At 36.9% G+C, this 21,742-nt stretch overlaps 1 protein-coding gene and 1 non-coding gene across 3 annotated transcripts in view; one reads left to right on the forward strand and one right to left on the reverse strand.

Moving 5' to 3' along the window:
* Positions 1-21,742, reverse strand: part of ADAMTSL1 (ADAMTS like 1) — an 869,288-nt gene that overhangs the window by 489,303 nt on the left and 358,243 nt on the right. The gene's annotated exons all lie outside the window — the stretch shown is intronic.
* LOC140848100 (U6 spliceosomal RNA) lies at positions 18,839-18,945 on the forward strand. The gene has a single exon (XR_012128650.1). It is a non-coding gene; the product is annotated as a U6 spliceosomal RNA (small nuclear RNA).

The following is a 21,742-nucleotide window of genomic DNA, read 5'->3' on the forward strand; positions in this document are numbered from 1 at the left end:
TAAATCATTCAATTGAAGTATGATATCAGCAGTTATAACAGCGTGCTAAGTGCTATCACACAAGAAGTCAAAAGGCTTAGGGAGAGACATTTTTTCTGAATGTGGAAGGAAAGTGCTCACCAAAGGAAAGTGTTTGGAATCTGGAACCTGAAGAATAAATGAGAGGAACATGAATAGTATGTGTAAGAGTGTTGCAAAGGCAAAGGGAAGAACATAAGCAAAACTAAGGTAAAAAGAGACCTAACACAACTTTCAAGGATGGGAAGTTTTCTGAGTATGGCTGGACCATAGAGCCTGAGAGAGGAGTATTGACAATGAGAGGGAGAGATGAGTGGGAACCAGCTCATGAAGAGCCTTGCAAATCATGTAAGGAGTCAGAAAAAGAACAGAGTATTCACTGTGGAACACCAGGAAGAGAAAGCCAACAAGGGGAAGTAGAAGAGTGACTAGGTAGCCCTAGTCACTGAGGGCCCAGCTAAGGCAGCTGACTATGCATTATAGAGAAAATAATTACAAAGTTGTATGGTTTCAGCACTGCACCTCAGTATCCTGAAGAATCATTTTTATCTTGTGCCCTTTCATCTTTGTCCATCCTCAAAACCATCCAGGCTTGCCCACTGTGTTCAGAGCTCTTGGAACCCAGTTCAGGGGGAGTCCACCTCCCCACTTGGCTAGGAAGGAGTTTGACTACTTCCCAAAGTTCATTTCTACCACAGCTTTTTTTCTACTAGCATTTCTACCACTCTTCAGGATTAAGTCCTCAGTTGCCTCTAAGACATAGCCACAGCAGATCACCCAAAGGCTGGCTAGTCCATGAACTGCAGCACCAGTGATTAGCACCATACTAAAATCTATTTGTGAAATATATTCATCCTATAACACAAAGATTCTAAACGTTGACTATAGCATGGCTGTTAAGAATACTGCAGACTCTTAAGATTTGCTGGCTGGATCCAAATCCTGATTTTTCCACCTTCTAGCAGACCTTAAGTTAACAATATACTCTCTGTGTCCCAGTTTCCTTATCCATAAAATGAGGATACTATAGGGGAGAAATAATGGAGATAATAACCTATTGTAGTAACTCACAAGATGAGTTCATAAAATAAAGAGCTTGGACCAGTACCTGGCATACAGTGAGGTTTATGTAAGTGGTGTTATCTTGACATTATTAGAGTTTCTTCTGTTTCTACACATTCCTAACAAGATGGACAACTCTATAAACAGGACCATATGTTTGTTTATGAGTAACCAAAGACAGAAGTCTAGAATCTAGTCTGATGTTTGCATTAACTTGCAAGTCTGATCTAATCACTTCATCTATCTATAAAAATAGATGTTGGGGGCAGAGCCAACATGGCTGCATGAGTAGAGCAGCGGAAATCTCCTCCCAAAACTATATATATTTTTGAAAATACAACAAATACAACTATTCCCAAAAGAGAGACCAGAAGACACAGGACAACAGCCAGACTACATCTACACCTGCGAGAAACCAGCGCCTCACGAAGGGGGTAAGATACAAGCCACAGCCCTGCGGGACTCGAGCGCCCCTCACCCCAAGTCCCTGGTGGGAGGAGAGGAGTCAGAGTGGGGAGGGAGAGGGAGCCCAGGACTGCTAAATACCCAGCGCTAGCCATCAGCACCAGAGTGTAGACACACAGTGCATGGTGTCCTGGATAACAGGGAAACAGGACAGTAAGCCCTGTGAGTGGGTCCCTGCAGCCAGCACCCTGGGGATGAAGAAAAGCGAGTGCCCTTTGAAAATCTGAAAGGGACAGGGGCCTCACAGCTGGATGGAAGTGCCCAGGTGCAATCAGGCCAGTAACTGGGAATCCCAGGGAACTCCGGGTGCACCAACCCCCTGGGTGGCAGTGCAGCTCAGACACCCCTCATGGTGATAAACAGCCTCCCACCCATTCCCCCTCCGGCGCAACTCCACAAGAGCGGCAGAGGCCATGCCCACAGCAACCGGGCAGAGCTCCTTACACAGCAACTGGGCAAGAATCAGAAACCCCATCTGGGCACAGCGGCTCAGCACAAGCCGCTAGGGGTCACTGCTCTCCCAGGATAGGAAGGCCATGAGCCAGCAAAAAGGGATGTTCTCCCAGGAGACACATGTACCAGCTCCCCACAACTACCTCTATCACCATGAAAAGGCAGAATAATTTGATCCAGATGAAAATAACAGAGAAAACCTGTGAGAAGGAGATAGACCTAACCAATATTCCTGAAAAAGAATTCAAAATAAAGGTCATAACCATGCTGATGGATCTTCAGAGAAATATGCAAGAGCTAAGGGATGAAGTCCGGAAGGAGATTACAGAAATGAAACAATTTCTAGAAGGATTTAAGAGCAGACTGGATGAGGTGCAAGAGGCCGTTAATGGAATGGAAATCAGAGACCAGGAACACAGAGAAGCTGATGCAGAGAAATATAAAAGGATCTCCAGGAATGAAACAATATTAAGAGAACTGTGTGATCAATCCAGAAGGAACAATATCTGCATTATAGGGGTAACAGAAGAAGAGAGAGAAAAAAGGGATAGAAAATGTAATTGAAGAAATAATTGCTGAAAATTTCCCCAAACTGGGGGAGGAAATAATCGCTCAGATGACAGAAGTACACAGATCTCCCAACAGAAGGGACCCAAAGAGGACAACACAAAGACACATAATAATTAAAATGGCAAAGATCATGGACAAGAACAAAGTTTTAAAAGCAGCTAGAGAGAGGAAAAAGGTCACCTACAAAGGAAAACCCATCAGGCTATCATCAGACTTCTCAACAGAAACATTACAGGCCAGAAGACAATGGCATGATATAGTCAATGCAATGAAACAGAAGGGCCTTGAACCAAGAATACTGTATCCACCACAATTATCATTTAAATATGAAGGAAGGATTAAACAATTCCCAGATAAGCAAAAGTTGAGGATATTTGCCTCCCACAGACCACCTCTACAGGGTATCTTAGAGGGACTGCTCTAGATGGGAGCACTCCTAAAACTAAATAGATGTCACCAGAGAAAATAAAAACAGCAAAGAAAGCAGAACAACCAAATACTAACTATAGGCAAAAAATAAAATCAATGACCCACAAAATCAGTTAATTGAAATGCAAAAGAAACACAGAATAAAACAACCAACATATAAAGAATGGAGGAGGAGGAATAAGAAGGGAGAGAAAGAGTCACCAGTTTATAATAGCTCAATATGGGAGTTAAGTTAGACAGTAAGATAGTAAAGAAGCTAACCTTGAACATTTGGTAACCACAAATCTAAAGCCTGCAATGACAATAAGTACATATCTTTTAATAATCACCGTAAATGTAAATGGACTGAATGCACCAATCAAAAGACAGAGTAATAGAATGGATAAAAAAGCAAGACCTATCTATATGCTGCTTACAAGAGACTCACCTCAAATCCAAAGACATGTACAGACTAGAAGTCAAGGGATGGAAAAAGATACTTCATGCAAACAACAGGGAGAAAAAAGCAGGTGTTGCAGTACTAGTATCAGACAAAATAGACTTCAAAACAAAGAAAGTAACAAGAGATAAAGAAGGACATTACATAATGATAAAAGGCTCAGTCCAACAAGAGGATATAACCATTATAAATATATACGCACTCAACACAGGAACACCAGCATATGTGAAACAAATACTAACAGAACTAAAGGAGGAAATAGAATGCAATGCATTCATTTTAGGAGATTTCAACACGCCACTCACTCCAAAGGATAAATTCACCGGACAGAAAATAAGTAAGGACACAGAGGCACTGAACAACACACTAGAACAGATGGATCTGATAGACATCTATAGAACTCTACATCAAAAAGCAACAGGATATACATTCTTCTCAAGTGTACATGGAACATTCTCCAGAATAGACCACATACTAGGCTACAAAAAGAGCCTCAGTAAATTCAAAAAAACTGAAATCCTACCAACCAACTTTTCAGACCATAAAGGTATAAAACTAGAAATAAATTGTACAAATAAAGCAAAAAGGCTCAAAAACACATGGAGGCTTAACAACATGCTCCTAAATAATCAGTGGATCAATGACCAAATTAAAGTAGAGATCAAGCAATATATGGAAACAAATGACAACAACAACACAAAGCCCCAACTTCTGTGGGATGCAGCAAAAACAGTCTTAAGAGGAAAGTATATAGCAATCCAGGCATACCTCAAGAAGGAAGAAAAATCCCAGATGAATAGTCTAATGTTGCAATTATGGAAATTGGAAAAAGAAGAACAAATGAGGCCTAAAATCAGCAGAAGGAGGGACATAATAAAGATCAGAGAAGAAATAAATAAAATTGAGAAGAAAAAAACAATAGAAAAAATCAATGAAACCAAGAACTGGTTCTTTGAGAAAATAAACAAAATAGATAAGCCTCTAGCCAAATTTTTAAGAGATAAAGAGAATGAACACACATGAACAGAATCAGAAACGAGAAAGGAAAAATCATGACAGATCCCACAGAAATACAAAGAATTATTAGAGAATAGTATGAAAACCTATATGCTAAGAAGCTGGAAAACCTAGAAGAAATGGACAACTTTCTAGAAAAATATAACCTTCCAAGACTGACCAAGGAAGAAACCCCAAAATTAGACAAACCTATTATGAGCAAAGAAATTGAAGTGGTAATCAAAGAACTACCCAAGAACAAAACCCCCAGGCCAGATGGATTTACCTCGGAATTTTATCAGACATACAGACATACTATCCATTCTCCTTAAAGTTTTCCAAAAAGAAGAAGAGGAGGGAATACTCCCAAACTCATTCTATGAAGCCAACATCACCCTAATACCAAAACCAGGCAAAGACCCCACCAAAAAAGAAAATTACAGACCAATATCCCTGATGAATGTAGATTCAAAAATACTAGACAAAATATTAGCAAACCGAATTCAAAAATATATCAAAAGGATCATACACCCTGACCAAGTGGGATTCATCCCAGGGATGCAAGGATGGTACCACATTTGAAAATCCATTAACATCATCCGCCACATAAACAAAAAGAAGGACAAAAACCACATGATCATCTCCATAGATGCTGAAAAAGCATTCGACAAAATTCAACATACATTCATGATAAAAACTCTCAACAAAATGAGTACAGAGGGCAGGTACCTCAATATAATAAAGGCCATATATGATAAACCCACAGCCAACATCATACTGAACAGTGAGAAACTGCAAATTTTTCCTCTGAGATCAGGAACAAGACAGGGATGCCCACTTTCCCCACTGTTATTTAACATAGTACTGGAGGTCCTAGCCATGGCAATTAGACAAAACAAAGAAATACAAGGAATCCAGATTGGAAAAGAAGAAGTTACACTGTCACTATTTGCAGATGACATGATATTGTACATAAAAAACCCTAAAGACTCCATTCCAAAACTACTAGAACTGATATCGGAATACAGCAAACTTGCAGGATACAAAATTAACACACAGAAATCTGTGGCTGTCCTATACACTAACAATGAACCAATAGAAAGAGAAATCAGGAAAACAATTCCATTCACCATAGCATCAAAAAGGATAAAATACCTAGGAATAAACCTAACCAAGGAAGTGAAAGACCTATAACCTGAAAACTATAAGACACTCTTAAGAGAAATTATAGAGGACACTAACAAATGGAAACTCATCCCATGCTCTTGGCTAGGAAGAATTAATATCATCAAAATGGCCATCCTGCCAAAAGCAATATACAGATTTGATGCAATCCCTATCAAATTACCAACAGCATTCTTCAACGAACTGGAACAAATAGTTCAAAATGCATATGGAAACACCAAAGACCCCGAATAGCCCAAGCAATCCTGAGAAGGAAGAATAAAGTGGCGGGGGGGGGATCTCACTCCCCAACTTCAAACTCTACTACAAAGCCGCAGTAATCAAGACAATTTGGTACTGGCACAAGAACAGAGCCACAGACCAGTGGAACAGAATAGAGACTCCAGACATTAACCCAAATATATATGGCCAATTAATATACGATAAAGGAGCCATGGACATACAATGGGGAAATGACAGTCTCTTCAACAGATGGTGCTGGCAAAACTGGACAGCTACATATAAGAGAATGAAACTGGATCACTGTCTAACCCCATACACAAAAGTAAATTCGAAATGGATCAAAGACTTGAATGTAAGTCATGAAACCATAAAACTCTTAGAAAAAAAACATAGGCAAAAATCTCTTGGGCATAAACATTAGTGACCTCTTCTTGAACATATCTCCCCGGGCAAGGGAAACAAAAGCAAAAAATGAACAAGTGGGATTACATCAAGCTGAAAAGCTTCTGTACAGCAAAGAACACCATCAACAGAACAAAAAGGTATCCTACAGTATGGGAGAGTATATTCATAAATGACAGATCCGATAAAGGGTTGACATCCAAAATATATAAGGAGCTTACACACCTCAACAAACAAAAAGCAAATAATCCAATTAAAAAATGGGCAGAGGAGCTAAACAGACAGTTCTCCAAAGAAGAAATTCAGATGGCCAACAGACACATGAAAAGATGCTCCACATCACTAGTTATCAGAGAAATGCAAATTAAAATCACAATGAGATATCACCTCACACCAGTAAGGATGGCTACCATCCAAAAGACAGACAACAACAAATGTTGGCAAGGTTGTGGAGAAAGGGGAACCCTCCTACACTGCTGGTGGGAATGTAAATTAGTTCAACCATTGTGGAAAGCAGTATGGAGGTTCCTCAAAAAGTTTAAATTAGAAATACCTTTTGACCCAGGAATTCCACTTTTAGGAATTTACCCTAAGAATGCAGCAGCCCAGTTTGAAAAAGACAGATGCACCCCTATGTTTATCACAGCACTACTTACAATAGTCAAGAAATGGAAGCAACCTAAGTGTCCATCAGTAGATGAATGGATAAAGAAGATGTGGTACATATACACAATGGAGTACTATTCAGCCATAAGAAGAAAACAAATCCTACCATTTGCAACAACATGGATGGAGCTAGAGGGTATTATGCTCCGTGAAATAAACCAGGCGGAGAAAGACAAATACCAAATGATTTCACTCATATGTGGAGTATAAGAACAAAGAAAAACTGAAGGAACAAAACAGCAGCAGAACCACAGAACCCAAGAATGGACTAACAGTTACCAAAGGGAAAGGGACTGGGGAGAGTGGGAGGGAAGGGAGGGATAAGGGTGGGGAAAAATAAAGGGGGCATTATGATTAGCATGTGTAATGTGGGGGGGGCATGGGGAGGGCTTTGCAACACAGAGAAGACAAGTAGTGATTCTACAACATCTTACTATGCTGCTGGACAGTGAGTGTAATGGGGTTTGTGGGGAGAACTTGGTGAAGGGGGGACCCTAGTAAACATAATATTCTTCATGTAATTGTAGATTAATGATAACAAAAAAAACCTGATGTTGGACTACATTAAAAATTAAAAATGCCATGATGTAAAAGACTGTATCATCTGTAGAATTTTATATAAACCACAGGGTTCTACTTTTAAATATTTAGCCCTACAAATAAATTCTTGAATATTGTACTGTTCTGACAATTCTAGAGTAATTTTATTACAATTTTTGAAGAAAAATTGTAATATCTAAGAATCTTTCTTGAGTAATTTCAAATATCCACACCATATTTGTTTTTTTTCCACATTTCACCTTTGATCTATTCATGTGCCTGTGGTAAATGGTGCCTGTAGTAAAATGTGAAATTATGACTTCCCCCTAAAAGCAAAATAATTAAAAATCATGATTAATCCTTACAAACTGCCTAAGATTTCTTATAGCCCAATTACAGAGAAAACAATACCTCTCCAAAGGCAATTCTAAGCTCTCGCCTAGATCCAGATACCTGGAACACAAGCACTTTAGGCATTTCACCAGGATTTATTTCAACTGTATGGCATAAGTTTTGGTATAAGGTTTAGGCAAATTGTTAAATTTCAGTTAATTCTGCTATGCATAATATAATAAAAGCTGAATTTATTTACTCATAAGACTGTTTTAGAGACTTGTTCAGAGCCCCTCTCATTAATGCTATGTTGATTAGTTTCCCTACAGACTACAGATGTATAGTTAACTTTCTCATTCCTACTATGAGTAAATGCTAAAATCAGGGGGCCAGAATTTACTTTCCTCTTTGGGGAAAAATTTCTATGACTTCCCAAATTCAATTAGGCAAACCTTCACATCGTCAACTATTCTGTTACTCCATGAAAGTTTGAAAGTATTAAAAAGAAAAGAAAACCTTTTAAATATGGCAGTGCCTCCAAATAGTTTGGAAGCTTAACAGCATTAACCTATTTTTAATAACACTTTATAAGGACAGCATAAATAGTTCAGATTTTCATTTTTGAAGGTTTGTTTTTGGAATTACTGGTTCTAAAATGGCAAAGGTATGAAGTTATTTAATGATGTTTGTGAATAAATATTAAGATTTTTTTGATTTGGGCTTTTCAACATGTGAAGTGCCTTGGGAGGGTCCCTTTATTATGGGGTCATCTATCTTCAGAGAATTTGGCTATATTAACCAAACCTACATAACACCTCTGTATAGGTCAAATTGCAAAATTTCCAGAATCTCTCACCTGGCCTTAGTGCATCTCCATATCAAACGTGTTTCCAAGGGGTGGAGAGAAGTAGCCATCTCCATATCTGTAGGTAATTATTTCTTGCTTTGACTGATTTCTGTTCAAAGGTATTTTGCCCCAGGATTTTTCCCCAGAGTTACAATAGGTTACAATGTATGGCAAGTCTATTATGAAGACTGAAATACATTGCCTCCCCAGTTTGGAATTTATCAGTGGCCAGTAGGTTGTTAGCAAATATAAAACCAGGGCAAAATGAGCTGAATATCTGCTTAGAATATTTTCACTGTGCTGTAGTAGCCTGTCTTAACCTAACAACATTAGGAAGATGTTCCATATAAGAAATCCAAGTATGTAAATATGTGGCTCCTTTCACATCAGAACTATAGCCCCATGGATAAGATTTCTTGTTTTCATGGGTCTATTATGGCAGTTACTCCTTTGATTGTCATTACACTGAGAGGCTGACATCTTTTCACAAGGTATTATACAGCTTTCAGGTTATTAAACAATCTAAATGATCGAGACCTTTTATTATATATTATATACAAATAATTCTTGAAGAGTATTAATTGGTTACATGCACAAGGATTTGTCTTGGTTAATGGAACAACAGAAAATATTCTAAATAAAGAATTGGAGAAAAGAACACTTAGCAGTAGTAACATTAAATAAAAATAAAATAAGAATAAATAAAAACTAAATAAAAGAGAGAACTCATATAATTCTATTGCATTTCTGTTCTTTCCAAGCCTCCGTCTTGTGACCTAAATTGATATCAGACTCTGTTTGTTAAAGATTACTTTGTCTACTATATGAATTTGGAAGAAATACATAAATTAGCTCGATGGATTGGCTTATTTAGAAAATGATTTGTAAGTATGTCAAATGTTGAAAAAAAACCAAAACAAATTGACAAGATAATACCACTATTAGGACTAAGAATTTCAAATATACAAACTAGCCAGTGTGCAGGATGTAATTTCAGAATTACAGTGGAAACAACAGCACTGTAGACAGACAGGATAGAAATAGTTTCTGTGTGTGATTTTTTCATATCCATGAAGTAATATACAAGGGCCACTCCTGTGTGGGGGTGTGGGTGGGCCCACGTGTCCAAATATTTGTTAAGGAGGTGAGTGCTCACAGGCATTTCTTGTGCATGGGATCGCCAACAAAAGGATGCATGGAACCTTCATCAGGGATTTACAATACAAATTTGTATTATGCTTAGGAAACGAATGCCATGGCACTTCTGGGACCAGAGGCAGATCGTGTAGGCACATTTCCTTTTCTTTTCATATATTTTTTTCATTAAATGCTTGCTAACAGTCCAAGATGTAGGTTTCATTATCCCCTTTTTACATTGATGTAAAGAGCTTAAGCAAACATGAAGGCTTCATGGGGTAGTAGGTAGCAGAGCTGGTTCCACTTCAAAGCCTAGGAAATGTCCACTCTACCACAGCATCTTCCCTGGGATGGCTAGGAAGCTAGTTGATTCTTAGAGACAAGGCCTCTGATCTAAGGTCCAGCTGCCTTGACCAGGTCTACTGTACTAGCTGCAGTCTCAGGGGTAGAAATTAAGAATATCACCTATCATATTAAAATCAATGTGCCACTAAATAGTCCCAATAAATTACCTAGATAAGAACTTGGTTTGACTAGCAGGCAAAACTCTGTCTTCATTGATGGACTGTCATCTTTCCTTTTTTCTTATAATGCAAGCAACACATAACGGAGATTTGTAAGGAATTTCCCTGGCCAAATACTGTATTCAGTTAAAGCAAATGGGTTAGAATATTTGTTCCCTGTTGCCTTATCTTTTCTCTCTGCTGTCATTTTATCAAGCTTGCTGCATCTGTCTTATTTGAAAATCATTTTTGCAAAAGTAGCATGGTATAAACAGATGGCAACATTAAAAATTCACACCTGAAGCCATTTAAAAAGAAGATCCCTTCATTGCCAGGTAATCTGTGAGGTAAATTTCCTGGCATTCTGCCCACTCCTGCACAATTACATTCTGAGGTGGAAAGACAAAGTAAGGGAAGGGAAAAGAATGTATTATTGAACTCCTGCTAGGTAGCAACCACAGTTGGGCGTTTCAGGTAGGTAACCCCATTTTATTGCTCACATTCTCAAAGATGACAAAAGGGAGTCAGATCCTCACTAAGTTCATGCAGCTCGTAAGTGCCACAGTCAGGATTTTTAACTCAGGTGCATCTGGCTCCTAAGCCTATGCTCTCTTAGCTTTGCCAGCAGCCTCCTGATAGAGTCACATTGAACTCTGTATTGTGATGGGCCAGAGCATACTACGCCTTTTAGCTTTGACTGCAGAAATAACTGTTTGGGCTCTAATTTAAAATAACTTGACTTACAAATGTGTAGCTCCTCAGCAAACTCTGCCCATGATGTATGCCCATACTGCAGCAAATACCTTTTTTGAATAAAAAAAAGTGGACTGTACTTATAAAAAAGATAGCAAGGGAGAACAAAACTCAAAATATGTGACAGCATGGGGCACACAGTTTTTACTGCCACTTGTTTTTGGAGAACTTCAGATTCAGCATCTCTATAAGTAACACACTCATCCCTAAATACTTATAAGACTCCCACCCTTTTCTCCAAATATTGTGGAAAGTGTGTGTTTACACCTATGTAGGATGAGATCCAATCAAGATATAAAAGCCAAGTGAGGAGTGTGTCTTTTGTAGTTATATAATATATTGACCTTGGGCTTGTGCTAGAGGAATTGTTCTTTGCCTCCAGCTCCTGAATTTACTGCAGCTGCCAAACACTTCCAAAACCTCTCAGTCTCAATCCCAGGCCTGGAGAAATTCCCTAGCACTGGGAGATCAAGTTTCGCATCAATATTTTGGTGGGCTCCTTGCCAATGCCTTATCAAGGAAAAATATAATTATAGACGAGACTGCAGCAAGCTGATTCTATAACATTCTCCCCTCCTGTCTCAGCTGCTAAAATATAATGTAATAAAAGTGATATAAGATACTGCATCTGCCCTTTCCATAATTTTAATTTCATTTTAGTTCCATTGCTGGATTGAGGAAGATTCCAAGCCATGCCAGAGCTACTGATGCTTAGCTCCTACAATTCTAGCATCTGATTTAGGGAAGTTAGGGCTTAAAATAGAACTCATGATGGAAAGGAAAGAGGGCAGTGGAGGAGAAAGTGTGGGGTCTTGTGGCAAATGGGGTTTCCTTGGTTTTCTTCCAGGACCTGCTTTAATGGCTAGTTCAACTTCTGTGTCATACTTAAAATTAGCATAGGACCTCAATAAGTCATTCATATGTTCATGGGTCCTTGGGCCCATATTCCTTATCACCACGTGTAGTAGATTATAAGCCAAGCCATGGTTCAGGACCAAGGCCTATTCGTTCATTCTGACTGGGTCATACTAAGCTTTTACCTATGGCAAATCCAGGAGGAAGGCATGATCTGACCTCAGAAACCCTAAGGCTAAGAGTGTATATCAATAATACCTTAATAATAAATAAATAAATAAATAAATAAATAAATAAATAAATAAATAAATAAATAAATAAAATCTCCATAAATAAATAAAACCCTGAACATGTTTAAAAAAGAAAAAAAAACAAACCCTAAGGCAACACTATGCAGTTGAATGATGCTTATACAGAGTCGTTTTATTTTTTTATCTTTTCCCAAACTTATTGAAATATAGCTGACATGTAACATTATCTAAGTTTCAGTTGTGCAATATGATAATTTGATTTGCATATATATTGTGAAATGATTACCACAGTAAAGTTAGTTAACATGTCTATCACAAAAGTCATCATTTCAAAAGGCAGGCTTTTTATGGTTGCTCAGCAATTGTAAGCCCAAATCCAAATGCTTTAGTGCTAACGCTGTGCTTTAGGACAGCAGCAAAGACATTTCTATCATCTTGTCTTACCCCAACATACTTCCTTAGTCTCATCTCTCCTTCCTCTTGAATCTTTCTAGCCAGGTTCCTCCTTGGAGTCCCTTTGAATAATTCCTATATTCTCATATCTTTGTCACGTCATCATGCTGTTTGTCTTTTATGCACCTCTCCTCCTTTCTCTGCCTGTGAACATGCTCTACCAGAACGTACATGAAAAATGTGCCCTGACGTTGTCATCCCTGATCCAGACTGAACTAATTATTTCTTCCTTGTGTTCATATTCACCCTCCTGTTCCCTTACTTCCCCTTCCTCACTTATATGAACGCCTTTGGGCAATATCATGCTTATGTATGTCTTTGTATGATAAAATCTAGGACAGTCACAGGCCTGCAAACAGTGCTTAATAAATATTGGTTAATCAGTGATTTTCCTAGAACTTCCTTCTAGGAAGGACATACATTTCTTAAAATGTAGTCCCCTAACAATTTGCTGGTTTAGCGCTACACCCAATGATTGTATTTCTTGGTAAGTGGGATTTACCTTGTCTGTAGGGAGTCACCGGACATAGGATTCAATGGAAAATGTTCAGATTCCAGTTTTCACCACTTTCTACTGTGTGAACTTGGGATAATATTCCATCTGTCCTTAAAGTGGAAAAAAGTGTTTGCCTGGCAAAAATATTATATAAGGATAAAATACGTGGCATGCATTTAGTGCTCAACAAATGGGTCAGTAGCATTCATCCCTGGGATGATAGATAACATTAGGCATCGAGCACCCACACAGGAAGAGGACCCTGAGGGGATGGGTGAGGGACACTGGTTTTCATTGGTGAAACCAACAAGGCTCCCAGTGGAGTGGGGAATAGAACTGGGGAGGCACACCTGCACCTGACCCCTGGAGCTGCAGTGGGTGGCTGTCAGGCCAAAGGCTGGCTAGGCAGATGCAGGAAATGGCATGGCCATTGGGAAGGGGGTGCGGTAGAAAGAAAGAGGATACCTAGGAAAGCTCAGAGTCCTAACACATAATTCCTGAATACTTCAGGATTCAGACAATACCAGCCAGCATTTATCGAAGACTCAACAGTGTAATGTGGTTTACAAACTCTCTCTGGACCTCAAAAATACACTGCAAAGCAGGCATGATTTTCCTTCTCTTGGAGATGAGGAAATTGGGGCCCAGGGAGACATGACTGATGTCTGAATTCAAGCTCAGATGTCAGTCTTCAAAAAAACCATCCTTGAACTACACCAGACCATCTCCTAAAACCTGTGAAACAGTCAACCGCTCCAGCTGCCATCATTACCTACTACTGTTAATGGACAAAATAAGAGCATTCTATTTCTAAGTTCAGTTTTTATACTTAAAAAGGGGATTTCATATACATTAAGCCTCATTTCGTCATGTAAGAAAGGCCAGGCCAGTTTTTAGCCCTGTTATATAGATGAGCAAGCTGGACTCAGTAATTAAGTGCCTAAGAATTACATGTGAGATGTACATATATTCACTAAGACATATGTTTATATATTGACACTATAAACTCTAAGAGGTCATGACCTGAGCCTGTCTACTCACCACTGTGCACCCCCTGCCCCAGTGCCATTCATGGCAAGAGGAAGCAAAGAAGAGTGAGGTTTCCAAATGAATGAATGTGCACATAAACAAGGAAATGAATAAATGAATGAACCAACTGTACATTAAAGAGAAAAGCACAAAGCTTTGGTCTGCACCAAAGTCCTTTGGGTACATGAATAGATGAATATGGCTGATAAAGACAGGCCACTGCATGTTTCAATGAGGAGTTTTAAGCACTACCTTCATTTTGAGTACTGTTTAGCTTCTTATGAGAATAAATAAATAAATCCTTTAATGACAGATACTTTATAGAGTTTAAACATATAAGTTCTACTTGATTGTGACACACGCATTTTAGGGGACTGCTTGGGCCATATCCCATTCTCTGATCTGTCCTCCACTCCCAGTAAATTTTCTACATTAAACTTAACACTTGAGCAAATCTGAGAGGTTTCTATTTCACATAAAGAGATCTGAGTAGAAAATTATGCATGCTATAAAGTAGGCTGTAGCTATAGGAGGGAACAGGGGCACTGAAAGCCTAAGGGTATCCATGCACTGGGACACACTGCCCTTTCTGGGGGACATCTCTGTGTCCTTCAGGGTGAAACAACTCTTTCTGGAGTTGCTCCATCAATGTTTGCATGCATCCTGACATACCTTTCCAGAAAAATTTACAATTATAGATACGACTCATCCTCCATTTGTTCATCTAGCCAGTGATACTGTGTTGGCCATTATTTTAGGCACTAATGATGCTAAGATGAGGTACACTGTAGGAATTAACATGTGTTCTCATATTTCAGGTCTGCCACATATACCTTCTGGGTATGTTTCTTAACCTTTCCATACCTCAGTTTCCTCATCTGTAAAGATGTGGAAAATATCCATGTTATCATGTTATTAGGAGGACTAATAAATGGAAAGTAATTGAAACTCAAAATAATACCTGGTATACAGTAAGAGCCTAATAAATGTTGGTTAATAAGTCACAATTAATGTCCTCAGGGTCACAGAATAGAGAAAGAGAGACAAATAGGAAAGTAACTCATTATAATACATTGTGATCAGAGTTATAATAAGTAACTCTGGTGGGGAAATATATACATTCACAATAAGAATCATAGCTCATTAGAGCCTCCTGAGCGCACACATGTCCTCTCTACAGTAGTGAAAACTAACACATTGGTTAACTGGCTAAATGATACCCAACCAAGCACTTGTTAAAAACAAGGTTCAATTCTTCCTTGATATTCAGTTTCTTTCTCAAATTTTGCAAGATTATCTTAATTAATGATGATCTTTTGCACATTTATTGACTTTAACACCCCTTTTACAGATGTATTCTGTTAAGAGTCTCATACTGATTTGATTCAAGTTTTCTAGTGGGTATATCTTATATCTAGACTGTATGTCATTTTAAAACAAAATCATCTTAAATATCTTTTAACTCCCACAATGTAAAACCATGCTAAAAATACTTATTGAATGAATAAATGAGAAGCCAACTAGGTTAGATTGGTAAGCAAGTTATATTTCTTCCTAACATGTATTTTCCTAATTGGATTGCTTTTGTGTTACTTGAACCCAAAATGTAATTCTTTTCCCTTATCTTTTAATCTCAAGGTCAGGACCTTTATAATGATTTTAACATTATCCCAAGGGTACTCACATCAACGGACTATAATCCACTTGCCTAACAAGACAAACATTAAAAATACTGAAGCAAGAACTGGGAATCTAAAATATATTTGTTGCCTATTTCTGTCTCATCATGTGGCTTTTGAAACCCCTTGCTGCCAGTCTGCTCCTTAGTATGGACTTTTGATTCTGCCAAAGAAAGACCCCACATTCCCCAGCTTTAAAGTGGAGGGTCAGTTTCTAAATCCCCAAAATATAAAAAGAAAGTATGTCCACAGGGTCTGACTCTACATAGGTCATTAACAGGTCTCTTCAGTTCATTCTTTAAAACAGGTCATTTAAGTCAAGAATAACACAACCACACTATGACATCATGCCAAACACCCATAAGTCCAATTCCATTTAAGTTTCAGTTGATTTTGTAAAATGCAATACAGAAGAGCAAAGGTTTTTGCTCAGTTATTACAGAAATAGGAGTGTCAATGTCTTTTAGAAAGAAGCTGCATGTAATTAAAAATGACCTACTGTGAAACTCAGTAAAAGTGGAGGATCAATAATTTGAAGATGTTATCAGATTTTCCTAAGTTTCCTGTCCACTGCAAATCAAACAGCCATTCCTTGTTTGCTAAAGAGATCTTAAACACATAATTTTGTTGGCTCTTTTACTGTCCTTTGCATTGGCAAAACTAAAGCTTTTGGAAAAAAACCAACTCAATTTTTTTTGTTGTTTAAGGTTGATGTTGCACTTAAACCTGACTGCAAGCAACAGGTCATATTTCACTTACATAATGGCAGATATCCCTATATTAGAGACCTTCTTACACAAAAGTTTCACATTAGGAAAAATACATTCTGGGACATAGTCAACTACCATAAAGAGGTCAGTATATGGAAAATAGAGCTCTGATCTGCAAAACTGGCTCTGTAGCTTTCATTAATTTACTAGCAGCGCATTAAAAGGATCACTTACTATGATTAAAATGGGATTTATTCCTAGGATGTAAGGATGGCTCAACATCACATTAATAGAATGAAAGAAAAGAATCATATGATCATCTCAATAGAGACAGAAAAAACATTTGACAAAACTCAACATCTACTCATGATGAACACTTTTAACAAAAAACTTTTTAATTTTTTTTGGCATAGAAGGGACTCAACCTAACGAAGGCCATATTTGAAAACCTACAGCTAACATCATACTCAATGGTGAAATACTGAAAGCTTTTCCTCTAAGATCATAGTTCTGGAAGTTCTAGCTAGAACAATTAGCCAAGAAAAAGCAGTAAGAGGAATTAGAATTAGAAAGGAAGAAGTGAATGTGTCTTTGTTTGCAAATTATGTGGTTTTTAAAATAGAAAAATCCTAAAGACTAAAGCAAAAAAAAGAAAACTGTTAGACCCAATCAATGTTCAGTAAAGCTGCAGAAAATGAAGTAACACACAAAATCGTTAGTGTTTCTATATACTAACCATAAATTATCAGAAAAGAAGGAAAAATCAATCCTATTTCCAATGGCATTAAAAATAATAAAATGCTTAGGAATAAATTTAAATAAGGAGGTAAAAGATTTCCACTTTGAAAACTACAAGACACTAATGAAAGAAACTGAGGACACAAATAAATGGAAAGGTATCCTGTGTTCATGGATTGGAAAAATTAGTATTGTTAAATGTCAATATTACCAAAAGGCATCAATAGATTCAGTACAATCCCTATCAAGATTCCAACATCAATTTTTATAGAAATAGAAAAAACACTTCTAAAGTCTATATGGAACCATGAAAGACCCCAAACAGCCCAAGAAGAACAAAGCAGGAGGTTCATACTTCTAGATTTCAAGCTATACTATAAAGCTAGTCATCAAAACAGTATGGTACTGGCATAAAAATAGAGAAACATTTTTCTGATAATATTTCTTTCTCTTGAAAAAAAAAGAGCAGTTCCTGTGTGGTGGTCTCCAATAGGTTCTTCACAATGGTATAAAGGTCATATCAAAGTGTGGGAAAAGGCTTTGTTTGTGTTTATACAGAGGATCAAAGCCCAATTTGGCTACCCAGAAAATAAATTAAGATACGATGCGAAGAAGAACTTCCAACATCAACATCCTCTGGAAGAGTCATTCCAGAAGATGATCATCAGAAAACTTCAACAAAGCTCCTGGCGCTGTTGCAGTTGTAGCTGCATTCATCCCACTGGTTCCTGGACTTGCCATTGAAATGAAGAAGGAGATACCTAAGCTGGCCTGTGCATACAGTAAAACAACAAATTTGACTGGAACTATATTGTCTGAATTCAACCAAGAATTAGGAGAAGTGCAAGTTGCAGTGCTCCAAAATTGTGCGACTATAGACTATCTACTGTTAAAAGAACATATGGGATGTGAACAGTTCCCAGGAATGTGTTGTTTTAATTTGTCTGATTTTTCTCAAACTGTTCAAATTCAGTTAGATTATATCCATCATATTATTGATAAGTTTTCACAAATGCCTAGGGTACCTAACTGGTTTTCTTGGTTTCACTGGATATGGCTGGTAATTGTAGGTCTGCTTTTGTTATGTAGCTGTATTCCTATTCTGTTAATGTGTGTACGCAATTTAATTAGTAGTTTATTAAAACCTATACATGTTATGTTACTCTACAAGAAGTTATGTCAAAGAATTAATCAATCTTACCATGTTTTCTTCCGTCTGCTACTTCTAAAGCTTTTCTTCTTCCTTCCTAATTACAATCCTTTAGTAGAATTTGTGCCTCATATCGAAAATTACCGAGTATCATAATTCTTCCAATTGTAAAGATTCCTCAAGACCAATGCTGGGCATAGAAGCCACAGGGCATAAATCTCTGTGATATGACTGCCCTTGCACTGTTCACCATGTAAGAATTTATTCACTATAGAAGAACTTGTTCACCATGTAAGAACTTGTTAGTTATGCTTCAGAAGATTGGAGACTGTTGAGAATTAGGCTTGGGGTTGATTAATGATTGTGCATTGAGTCCCCTATACAGAATTTTATTGTTGTTAACAACCATTTGATCAATAAATATGAGAGATGCCCTCTCAAAAAAAAAGTTTTAAGTGTGCTTGCTTCAGCAGCACATACACTAAAACTGGAACTATACAGAGATGATTAGCATGGTGCCTGCACAAGGATGGCATGCAAATTTGTGAAGAGGTAAACTTTTTTAAGTCTACAGAAAAGGAAATATAACAAAATTTGCTTGGAAATCCTGTCTGGGACCCAAAGTCTTTTACTATATGATTTGAAAGCACCATTTATAATTTTTTGTTTTTATTTTTTTGAAAGCATAATTAAAGGTGTAATTTATGTGCACTGTATAGTATTTTAGTGATATATGCAAGTAAAAACATCCATACAATTTTGAGTTTTTTGTAATTGAATGCTAATAATATAGACCATCTTGATTAATAAACATTTTTAATTGATCAAAAAAAAATAGAGAAACTGACAAATGGAACAGAATTGAGAGCCCAGAAATAAACCCAAGTATATATAGATACTGGACAAGGGAATCAAGAATACTCAATGGAGAAAAGACAGTCCTGTCAATTACCTCTTGAGATAATTGGAGAGTCACATGTGAAGGGACGAAACTGGACCCCTACCTATATCACTCACAAAAATTAATTTTAAACAGATTAAAGACTTAAATGTAACACTGAAAATAATGAAACTCATAGAAGAAAAGATGGGAATAAAGCTCCTTGACATGCCTAGGTAATGATTTTTTGGATATGACACTTAAAGCACAAGCAACAGAATAAAAAATAAATAAGTGAGACTACATCAAACTAAAAAGCTTCTGTATTGCAAAAGAAACTGTCAACAAAGTAAAAATAACAACTTATAGCATGGGAAAAAATATTTGTAAACCATATACCTGATAAGGGGTTAAAGTACAAAATACATAAAGAATTCATACAATTCAATAGTATAAAGCAAATAACCCAATTAAAAAATGGGCAAAGGATCTGAATAGACATTCCTTCAAAGAAGATATATAAAAGGCTGACAGGTACATGAAAAAATACCTAACATCACTAGTCATTAGGAAATGCAAATTAGAACCACAATGGGATATCACCTCATGCTTATTAGAGTGGTCATCACTAAAAAGACAAGAGTCAGCAAATGCTGGTGTAAATGTGGGGAAAAGGGAGCCCTTCTACATCGTTGGTGGAATTGCATTGGTACAGCCACTGCGGAAAACAGTATGGAAGATCCTTAAGAAATCAAAAATAGAATGACCATATGATCCAGCAATTCTACTTCTGGGAATACATTCAAAGCCAACAAAATACATCAACTAAACAGATATCTGCACCCCCATATTCATAGCAGCATTTTTTTACAATAGCCAAGACATGGAAACAACCTAAGTATCTGTTGATAGATGAATGGGTAAAGAGGTTGTAGGATACACACACACACACACACACACACACACACATATATACACACACAGATACACACACACACACATATATGTAAGTGAATATTATTCAGCCATGTTCAAGGTGGACCCTTGAACATATTATACTAAGGGAAGTAAATCAAGAAAGACAAATATTGTATGATCTCATTTATATGTGGAATATAAAAAAACAAACTAAACTAACCCAAACTGAAACAAAAAAGACAAACTCATAAAAAAGGAGAATGTGCAGTGGTTACCAGAGGTTGGGGAGTGGGAGAAGGGGGAACTGGAGAAAGGTTATCAAAAGGTACAGACTTTAAGCTATAAAATAGATCAAGTACTAGGAATGAGATATACACTATTTTGTCTATAGCTAACACTACTATGTGATATACAGGAAAGTCATTGAGTGTAAATCTCAAAAGTTCAATTTTGCACAAGGAGAATTTTTTTTCCCCTTTTATCTTTTCTTTCTTTTCTTCTCATTGTATCTATAATGAAAGTTGGATGTTGGCTGAACCTATTGTGGTAAGCATTTCACAATACATGTAAATCAACCCATGATGCTATAAGCCTTTAACTTACACAGTGATGTATTATTTCTCAATGAAATCAGGGAGAAAAAACATTCTGATATCTCTTTTATTTTCTGAAGGATTTCATGTAAAATTGATATTACTTTTTCCTTAAATGTGTGATTGATAGTGCTGATCAAATCTTATATATCCTTGGGTTATTTATTGTTTGTTCAGTTATTCTATGAAATACTAACAGAAAGATATGAAAGATTTCAACCTTGTTTATAGATTTATCTACTCTTTTTTATATGTCAGTTTGGGCTTCATATATCATTAAGATTTGGTATTAGGTTCATTTACATTTATGATTCTTTTGTTTTATTAGCTTTTTAAAAAATCATTATGGTGTGTTTTTATTTGTCTCCAGTAATACCTTTTGTCTTGATGTACCTTGTAGGACACAAACAGAGTCATATTTCACAGCAAAATTGAGCTGAAGGTACAGAGATATCTCATATACTCCTTGCCTCTATGCATAATGCAGTCTTCCCCATGATTAACAGCCCTCACCAGAGTGATACATTTGTTACAATTCACGAACCTACATTAGTTGCTTTTAATTCATTCTACTGATTTGGATTTAGTCAGTTAAAATTAATGTAATTATTGATATATTTTATTTAAGTCCACTATTTTGGTATTTGTTTTCTATTTGTCTCATCTCTTGCCCTATTTTCTTGCTTTCTTTGGATATATACCTACTTTTTAGTATTCCATTTCAATTTCTCTAAAGGCTTTTTAGCTATATCTTTTGTATGGCTTTAGAGATTACTATACATATACATCCTTGATTTATCAAAGTCTACTTAGAATATTGTACTTTACATGAAATATAAGTATTTTGCAACTATACAATTACATTAACCTCTCCCATTCTCTGTGATGTTTTTATATAATTTCCACTGACTTATATTACAAATCTCATAATACACTGGAATTTTGCATTAAAAATCAGATAAAAATTTAC

Source organism: Manis javanica, chromosome 2, assembly GCF_040802235.1.
Source record: "Manis javanica isolate MJ-LG chromosome 2, MJ_LKY, whole genome shotgun sequence".
NCBI lineage: Eukaryota > Metazoa > Chordata > Mammalia > Pholidota > Manidae > Manis > Manis javanica.